At 46.2% G+C, this 10,024-nt stretch overlaps 2 non-coding genes across 2 annotated transcripts; one reads left to right on the plus strand and one right to left on the minus strand.

Moving 5' to 3' along the window:
- Positions 1-3,508: 3,508 nt before the first annotated feature.
- trnal-uag (transfer RNA leucine (anticodon UAG)) lies at positions 3,509-3,590 on the minus strand. Its single transcript has one exon. It is a non-coding gene; the product is annotated as a tRNA-Leu (tRNA).
- A 6,128-nt stretch (positions 3,591-9,718) lies between these two features.
- On the plus strand, positions 9,719-9,790 carry trnaa-agc (transfer RNA alanine (anticodon AGC)). Its single transcript has one exon. It is a non-coding gene; the product is annotated as a tRNA-Ala (tRNA).
- Positions 9,791-10,024: the final 234 nt, after the last annotated feature.

Here is a 10,024-nt window from a genome sequence, read left to right on the forward strand (position 1 = left end):
TGGCCTGAGTTCGATTCCTGGTCAGGGAATGAGTTATTTAGAGGTTGAGGGAGAGGTGATCAGGTGGTCCACATGATGGTGGAGGTGATGAAGTGTGAATCCATCATGAAGTGTGAATCCATCATGGCTCCACTCTCACCCCCATTGTAGAGTTCTTGGTTCACTCTGCCATGGCCCCATGTTGAAGGGTGACTGTCTCATTCAGGTCCAACCCTTTGTTAGACCCTATGAAGTCACTGACTCCTGCAAGGACAAACTCTGTAATCCTCCTTTGTAGCTTTGGCTCCTTGCAGCACAGAAAGTCCATTCACTGATGTAGGAACTGGAAAACTTAGAGCTCCGGTCCTTGGTTCCTTCCTCCATTGAGCAGAACAAACACAGAACAGAGAGCAGTTCCTCCTACAGTTCTCAGAAAGTCTGAGGGCACCAAAGAAAGGAGGGAAATGCAATCAATGTTGAATTCATTTACATTTCTTATATTTGATCAAAGATAGAACTTAATAAGCTGCCATCAACCTTGATGACCAACTCCTTCACTGTGTATTTCAAAGTCTCTGGTTTGATTTGTGTCAGGACTTCAGAAGCTCCAATCCTCTCTAAGTTCTAGTGAGAGTGGAAGAGATTATAAATGAGAGAAGCAGGGCCCTCACTCAGAACTGAACCAGCTCAGTTGGGAGAGCCTTAGACTGAAGATCTAAAGGTCCCTGGTCCGATCCCAGGTTTCAGCAGAGGAGCAGCATTGACTTTACTTTCCAGTGGAGGAACTGCAGACATGAAGGAAACTAACATCTTGTCCTGTGCATTCTTGTGACATTCAGGACATTTTTGGAGCCTCTTGTTGGATTTTGCCACAGAGAATCAGAGCCAATCAAAAGCATGGTGGACTTTAACATGGAGGACTGAACAAGTCAAGAAAGCATCAGTTTGACCTTCACAGGTGTTTCTGTTCCTGTCTCAATGCTGTAGAAAGAGCCTGAGGAGCTCAGACGGTAGAGCATCAGACTTTTAATCTGAGGGTCCAGGGTTCAAGTCCCTGTTCAGGTGCTGTGGAGGTTCCAGTGTTTGACAACATGGTACTGGATGAAGTTTAGTGTTGAACAAACTGTCATCATCAAAAGTAGAAGTGTTCTTGTCTTGATGCTGTGAGACAGTCGCTAGAAAAGTGACCAATAATAATTTCATGTGGCATGCAATTAACAAAAGACTACAAATAACACTGGTCAAGTCAGTTTTATTTGTATTGCGCCAAATCACAACAAAAGTTCTCTCATGACTCTTTACTAGTAGAGCAGGTCCAGCACCAAACTCCTTCAATGAACCTCCACCCAACAATTCTCCACCAGCAGCACATCCTGCAACAGCGGCGACAAAAACCTTCCTTTTAACAGACAGGAACGTCGAGCAGATCCAGGATCAGTGGGGACGGCCTTCTGCTTTGACCGGTTGGAGGGAAAGAGAGCAGGAGAGCGGGGCAGAGACAAAGACAGATAATGGAGGAAGACAGATATGCAGAAGGAAAGAGTGGGACAGAGATAAAGAGAGAGAGAAGTGAAGAGACTGATGAACAGACGGTGAGAAGGTGGAGCTACGGGTGGCAGCTTGAGCCTCTTCAGGTCTGCAGCCTCCTCCAGCAGCACCCACATCTGGGATGAGGGGAGCCTGAAGGCTCTGGAGAAGGAGACGAGTTAGTAATACATATGAGTATGATTTATGTATGACAAATATAGGAGGACAGAGAGGAGGAGAGAGAAGCCCAGTGCACCATGGGAGATCCCCCAGCAGTCTAAGCCTTTAGCAGCATATCTAAGGGCCAGCCTAAGCAGCCCAACTATAAGCCTGATCAAAAAGGAAGGTCTTTCGTCTGCTCTTATAGGTCAAGAGGGTGTCTGCATCCTGGACTGAAACTGTGAGACGGTTCCACAGGAGGGGAGCCTGATAGCTGAAGGCTCTGGCTCCATTCTACTTTTAGAACTCTAGGAACCACCAGTAACCCCACATCCTGGGAGTGAAGGGTTCTAGCTGGATAATAGGGGACTAGGAGCTCTGTCAGGTATGAAGGAGCCTGACTGTTGAGGACTTTGATGGTAGAAGGAGAATTTTGAATTCTCTTCTAAATTTGACAGGGAGCCATGCAGAGAGGCCAGTACAGGAGAGACATGGTCTCTTCTACTAGTTCTAGTCAGGCAGCAGCGTTCTGGACCAGCTGGAGAGTCTTTAGGGACCTCCTGGTGCAGCCTGATAGGAGGGAATTGCAGTAATTCAGCCTGGAAGTGACAAAGGCATGGACTAGTTCTTCTGCATCTTTTTGAGACAGGATGTGTCTGGTCTCAGCAATGTTTCACAAATGAAAGAAAGCAGTCCTAGAAATTTGCTTCATGTGGGCATGAAAGGACAGATCCTGATCAAAGAGAACTCCTAGGTTCCTTAGGGTGGTGCTGGGGGCCAAGGTGATACCTTCCAGGGTACCTGTCTCATTCGATAAACTTGTAAAGTGTCATGAGATAACTTCTGTTGGGATTTGGCACAAAATAAATAAAATTGACTTGACGACTTTGAAGTTAGATTTAAATTTAAAGTAGAAAACTCTTCCCTCTTCAAACCTGTCACTCAGTGTTGTAAACTGTTTCAAACAAATTCTACTGTTCAACAGTTCAAGTGTTTCTAATGAAGCTGAATGTTCTCTTCTACTTTCCTCAATTGGGTTTCTTTCATGTCCTCCTGAGATCAAAGACAGAATTCTAGCTACTGTCAAAGCCCTGATGACATCATCAGGAATTCTGACTTTGATCTGGAGACTCTTGCTTTAATCTGAATTTGATCTGACTAATGTTTTAGTTTAGGTTGCATGATGCCGACCACCTCATTTCTCCTGATGGACTGGTGACCTGTCCAGGGTGAACCCTGCCTCTTGAACAATGTCACCTGGGATCACCCCCCCCCCCCGTGACCCTTAAAGGATAAGAATAGAAAGTGGATGGATGACTTCTCCAGTAACGTCCTGCTCTCATTGGTCTGTCTTCATTTTGACTCCTCCCACTGCCACAATGTCCAGCCTTTATACTCTTGGTGACTGGGGCCCTGGTTGCTGCAGGCCTCAACACCAGCCTGTGGTTGTGAGCAGGGCAGAACAGAACTGACAGTATCTCCCATGCAGGACCTGGGTCAGCGCCTGGTGCCAGCTGGGGCACCGCTTTAACCTGGACGCCCTGGAAGATCTTCTCCAGGAACTCGCCTTTTTCGATCGAAACAGCATGAAACTTCAAGTAAAGAATTAAAATTATTTAATTCACAATGAGGCCTCTGTCATAAAACAAAATGAACAACTGACTACCTCACCATGACTTCACTCTGATAACCAGGAAGTAACCTGGTAGTCAGAGCAGCGATGCTCAGGTCTGTGGACTCACAGGAGGATTCTTCTTCTGGTCACAGGTTTGAAGACCTCAGTGGAAGAGAGAGGAGAGGCTGTGAGAAACCTGCCACACCTCTCCAGTGACCTGGGACATGATGGCAGTGGTGGGATTTGAACCCACGCCTCCTCAGAGACTGGAGCCTAAATCCAGCGCCTTAGACCGCTCGGCCACACTACCTCACTGAGCTGTTCTCTGAGTTGGTCTGCTAAAGGCATGTTGAAGAGCAAGTAACATCATGATATCAAACTTATTCTGAAGGGGGACCCCTTTCCTCCCACGGTCACAGGAAGTGACGACAGCGCCGCTAGAGGCAGGAAAGAAATGGTAAAAGGACTCTATTCATACAGAGCCTTTCTACCTCAGCAGCACTCAAGGAGCTGAACAATGTCCTCTCATTCACACAGTCACACACTGATGCTGAAGGCTGCCATGCAAGGAGCCAATCTACTCATCAGAAGTATTTGGGGGTTCAGTATCTCACTCAAGGACACTTTGACATGGTCACCAGGGGTAGTGAGGATGGAACTGGACCCTGGTATCTGCAACGACTCCATCAACTCCTAATCTACCAGCTCTGCTGGGTCCAACTATTTTACAGAACATTTGACAAACCTGTGGAGCAGTGAGGACACACATGAGTTGATCACATGATCCACTGAAGCACCATTTTACCTGCCACTGAGGTCACCAACATGAGCTGGAGTTGGGACTCTTGAACTGAACCTGGTATCACAGCGACACCTACTGCTGCAAAATGGAACAGCAACATTGAACCAAGTACAGGATTGGAGGGAGACTGATGGTCGCTGTTTGGATTTTTGAAGGACAAGGAGGGCGTGGGTTCAAGCTTGATTCTCAGAGACGATTTCCCCAACCTCTATATTGGCATCTACACTGTCATCCAGTCATGTGACTGAAGTCATCCAGTCATGTGACTGAAGTCATCCATTCATGTCAGTGATGTCACTTGGCAGGACTCTCATTGCCGTCTCATTCCAGAAAAGAATCCAGACTCCACCTGTGGCTCCATGATAACTGAGGGACCTCTGGTTGGAGGCTGGACGATGATGCAGCAAGAACAAATACCAGTGCCAACCAGATCAACTTAATGGCAGTTTTTGTAGTGATTTGATGCCTCATGAGGAGAAAATTTGGGCACAAATGTTGGACAAGAGTGTTTGTGGAGGGGTGTTTTTGTTGTTGTTGCAGTGTTGTAAGTCACTGTACCTGCAGCTAAAAGATTGAACTTTCTCCAAATGTCCTCAAGATGGTTTCCAATGACATCAGTTGTCACAAGAGGAAGCCTGCATGTAAACACACTCATGAGGAGAACACACACTTGAGAGACATTTGTCTTGCAAAAACTTCCCAGATCAGGAAAACATGAAACAACACAACAGAAAAATGTCCTTTGTCCATTCTGTGTTGGTGTGACTCAAACTGAGTAGATAGTGCAATTTATCATGGTCGTTCAGACCCAACTTGGAGGTTCTGGTTTTAGAAAGCGTTTTTGAGATAATGCAGCAGGAAATGAACTCAGTTAACCTGACATAATGGAGCCATCATTGGATATGACGGTGAGGGGGCTGATCTTATTTTCTCTGAGGTCACCATGGAAAGATCCACCTGGGACCACTTACTGATCTTTGTATTGACGTATTGATCACTGATCAAACACTGAATTATCTTTGAGTGTCTTCAGACTATCTTACATGAGTGTATGTTATTGTTACGATGGTTTCTCTTCCTGGTTCCTGTCAATACATGTGCAGCTGTCAAGTCTTTAATCACTTGTTGGTGCAGCCTGATAATAAAGAATTACAAAAGTCCAGCCTAGATGGAACTCATACATGGAGTTTTAGACAACTGTTGGCCTTCATCCAGCTTTATTGATAAATATAATTGAGTATCATCTTGTAACAAAGGAAATTTATGGACTGTTTCCCAATAATATGACCTAAAGGAAGCATACATAAAGTGAAGAGTATTGGCCCCAGCACTGAACCTTGAGGAACACCGTGTTTAACTTTGGTTTGTATAGAAGATTTATCATTAACGTCTACAAACTGAAATCAACCTGATGAATACGATTGAAACCACTTTAATGTTCCCTGAATGCACAGTTTAATCGTAATAATGGTACACTTCAGAATTAACGACAGCACATATACATTTGTTGTGTATGTACGCTAAACTTGAACAGTCCGTTGTCCCAATGGAGGCAAGTGAGAGTGAGGCCTGCAGCCAGACTACAAGGTCGGCGCTGCCACCCCAAGGGAGGTGGAGAGGGCAGAGGCAGGGGTCAGGAACACACGGGGGAAGGGGAGGGGAGGATAGTACCCGCCATTTACGTCACCAAGGCAGAAGGAGTTCTCCTGGAGGATAAACAATGGGGCAGCCGATAAGGAAGCTGTGGGTTTGGGCGGAGGAGCACACATTCCAATCTGTCTTCTCTTTCAGTCCAATCCAAATTGTAAAGTTAAATTTCTGGTCTTCAACATCACTCTCCTCTTTGCAGAGCGGCCAACTGCTCCAAGATGGTTTCCATCCTGGGTTTCAGTTGAAGAGTCTGTTGTTGCCCCGCTCTGCCAACCTCAGTCATTGCGTTGTTAATGACTGAGGTTGTGTGAGCTGCACATCACATCAAGTGTTGATGCCCACACAAGGGTGTCTTTTCAAAAAGAGGAATATTACGCCTCCATTTCACACAGACAAGACGGCAAATTTGGCACATTTTCTGTCTAAAAAGGGCTGGAGAGAGATGGAGGTGAGGGAGGAGAGGAGACAGAGAGGTGGGGAAGAGAAGAGAGAGAGACCAGACATTATGTTTGCTGCTCCATTTTGATTGTTGCTCTCCAGCTTCAGCTCAATAAAAACCTCTTCATCACATCAGTCCCAAGTGGAGCTGCGTTGTTCCAACAACACTGAGCTCTCAGCTCATAGCAGTTCTACAATAAAGGTTCCAACACAACGTTGCATTGATCCATGAACAAAGCAGGCAGTGAGACCATGATGATGTCACATCTGTCCACTGTCCAGATGTCAGAGCTGAAAATGATAGGATGCCATGTTCCCTTCAACAACAGTCCAGCAGAAAGCCACCATGAAGACCTGAGGAGGAGCAAGGCAGCTCACCACAGTCAGGAACTCCCAGTCACCTCAACAACATTTCTGTCCACTCACGTTCAACCAGACCAGCAGATCACCTGCATCCCCACTGCCTCACCACCAGAGGGTAGTAGAACATCAACCATAGAGGCTCCCACTGAGGAATGAACACCACCACCAGCAGACCGCTCTCCCTCCCTGACAGCATTTAAAGGAGATGAATGATGGATCATCAAACTCCACCATTCACTGTGACTCAGGGCCGCTCCCTCTGCTCTGACTCTCTTTGATTGTTTGTCTTTGTTTTATTCAATCAAGTTGTTCCTCCTCTCTCTCTTCTTGCTGCTCTACCCCCCCCCCATGTGATGTCTACTACCTCCTCCTCCTTGATGACACTCATTGTGGGGTCTCTTCATCAGCCCTCCTCTGCTTTCTGAGCCACAAACAGTTTTTCTGAGTCGCTAAAACCCCGAACTCCATCTTGAACCCAGACTCTCAGAAGCCTGACCACATTTACTGAACTGGTCCCTCTTTGGTGAAACCATCACCACGTTTCTGAAGGCTCTGAATGTCCTGATGCTGATGTCATTCTGCTTCCTCTGACACAGGCAGGTTTGGTCCGTTCTGGCACTGTGACATCAAAGACTAAATGCTGAGATCAAGAAGAACATTTACAAAACATGAACAAAACTTGATGACAGAATTCTTTGTCCTCCTCCATCACCACGATGCCATCGATGGTCCGTTACTGTTGCAGTGCAGTAACATCATGAGTTGTGTCAAACCATCTCTGTCAGCTCTGCCAGTGTCTGGAGTGACGTCTCCAAGGACACTTGCTGCCAGGACTACAGAGTAAACATCAACATCTGTTTGCATCTGGCTTCAACTGTACTTTTCCTCTAGGTTCAACTTTGCTAGGTTACAGTGACTTGTGTACAGAGTAGTGACTTGATCAGCTGGTGGTGATGATGTAGCTTTAGGATGCTAACACAGTTGTTACTCAGGGCACCGCTGGTTGTAATTTAGAGTCCAATGAGAAACGCTCAGTCTCAGGTTCCAGCTTATCAGTGAGTTCTTTGAGGGTCAGAGACTTACATACAAATATAAAAACCAGTTGAAACACTTCCTGGAATTTTAAGAGGATTGAATACAAACAAGGAAGCACGTAAGCCAGAGGAATAATACCAGTAAAGCAATGAAGGCACATGGAGGATCAGACATGAATCACAAGATTTATCTGAGACTCAAGTGGACGGCAAAGGTAGCAGGTGAGAAGGTGTTCAGGATGAAGGGTCAGTGACCTCCAAACAAAGAAAACTACTGAATGGAGGTTGAGCAGAGTCTGAGGAGTCAGGTGGAGCTGGCAGTGAGACAGGAGTTGAGGCCTGAACAGATGCAGCACTGGTCTTTGTTACTGTGACAGCACGACAACCAACAGGACCTGCTTACGTTCTCAGCTGGATTGTTCTCATCAATGTACGGAGCCTCTCCAACGAACTGGTGGGGGGACGGCCTACCAAGCCTCCATCTCAACGACCGTGGCTCCCACTGGGATTCGTGATGCTCTTCTCAGGCACAAGGTGGCTTCTCTCCGCTGGTCAGGATGGAGATTCAAGGCTCACGGGAGGTCAACAGTATTGTGACCGTGAAAAGGGGGAGAGGAGAAGTTCTGTTTAAAGTTAAAGAACAAAGAAACAAAAAAGTAAGCAGAAGAGAAAGAAAAGAGGAGAGACGGACCAGCAGCTGGAGGAGCTCACGGAAAAATAAGAAGCGCTGAAGAGCCTGAACCCAACCCAACTGTAACGGATGGTGTCATGACTATTATAATAAACTGGTCCGCCGTGGGGGTGACCTTTGACCTGTGTGGGGCTGCTGGCCAATCAGCACCCTTTGCCGTCCTCAGTACTTCTCAGATATTCCTGTATTAAACAGGTAAACAGAGGGCAGTCATGCATCCCTCAGATCCTCCAGAGCAGGGGTTTTCAGTTAAAATTCTCCTGGGTCCAGTTTTCAAACCTCTTCAAGCTTGGGTCTGGAGGCCGAGCACAGTTTTTCATGACTACTGATTTCAGTGATAGGCCCACGCCTGCATGTTAGCCAGCAGTCGAGCTGTGCTTTATGATCCAGGGGCATCTTTAGCCGATGGAGGTAGACTTTAAGGCTGTTGTATCAGTGTCTGTTTGGTCAACAATGAACTTTCAGATCGAATGAAGTCACCGACATTTCAATAATAGTCGCATTTATTGTCTGCTTTTTTTCCACATGAACCTGAAACCTATTGTCCAGCAGGGGGCAACATAAAGAGAAGAGTGTATATGACTATGTGAGTGTGTGTGTGTGTGTGTGTGAGTGTGTGTGTGTGTGTGTGTGTGTTTTGAAGACGACTTCTTGACTCCATTTTTGTTGTCACTCTTCTCTTAATGTTCAGTTTCACTCATTAAAATGAAGCAGCTTTGACGTGTTTACTTCTCTTGTGCATCAACAACTTTGGTCTTTAAGCTGACAAACACACCACACGTCACTCACTCTATAGATTAAATCTGCTGATAACACAAAACACGTGACCTTGTGACCCTGCATGACGTTTTGCTCCAACTTTCCAGAACTAAGAGGAGGAACAGCATGGATCGTTCTGAGCAAGAACTCTGACATCACCATCGTCATGAACAAGAAGGCAGTAGGACTCAACTTCAACAAATCTGAAATGTCCCCTTAAGCTCCTGCTACTTTGAACTGATGCCTAAACCTTCAGTTTCCATTCATCACCCAGAACCTCTCACAACCCCAGAAGAACAAGCAAAGGTTTGGAGCAGTAAAGCCTTCAATAATGACATCATCATGTTTGAGGGTTTCCTTCCCTCAAACTGTTTCTACCAACACGACAGAATCCTGGAAATATTTCAGGTGTTGACCTCCCAGCAGCCTGAAGGTCAACCTGCATTATCTGTTATGTTGCTGAGCAGAGGAGGGAGCTCAATGGTAGAGCGCTAGCTTAGCATGTGAGAGGTGGTGGGATCGGTGCCCTCGTTCTCCAGAAGACTTCAGCTTGTTCTGTTGTTGAGCTCTGATGAAACCACTGACTTTGAACCACACACAAAGTGAAGGAGTGACTTAAGATTGATGGCACCTGAGGAACTTCTAGGTTTCCTAAAATCAACTGGAAATTCATTCACCAGTTAAACAGTGACTCTACCAGAGGGGGTGTAGCTCAGTGGTAGAGCGCACGCTGAGCATGTGTGAGGCCCTGGGTTCAATCCCTGGCATCTCCAGCTGGTCCTTTGTAGCCTTCATCTTGTCAGCTAAAGTGATCCTTAAATGTGACAACAGTCGATTCACTATCAGAAGACATCTTCTACATGTTCAAGGTGGGCGAACTTTCCACAAATGTTCAAAATTACTTTTGAAAATGAAAACATAGATCAAACCTGCCCTGTCAATCACCCACAATGGGCGGATCGTCCCACTCCCTATCAGGTTCCCCACTCCGGGACCCAGGAGGCTCC

The sequence above is a fragment of the Aulostomus chinensis genome, chromosome 1 (genome assembly GCF_037954235.1).
Source record: "Aulostomus chinensis isolate RoL2024-O1b breed Wild chromosome 1, RoL_Achi_v1.0, whole genome shotgun sequence".
Taxonomy (NCBI): Eukaryota; Metazoa; Chordata; class Actinopteri; order Syngnathiformes; family Aulostomidae; genus Aulostomus; species Aulostomus chinensis.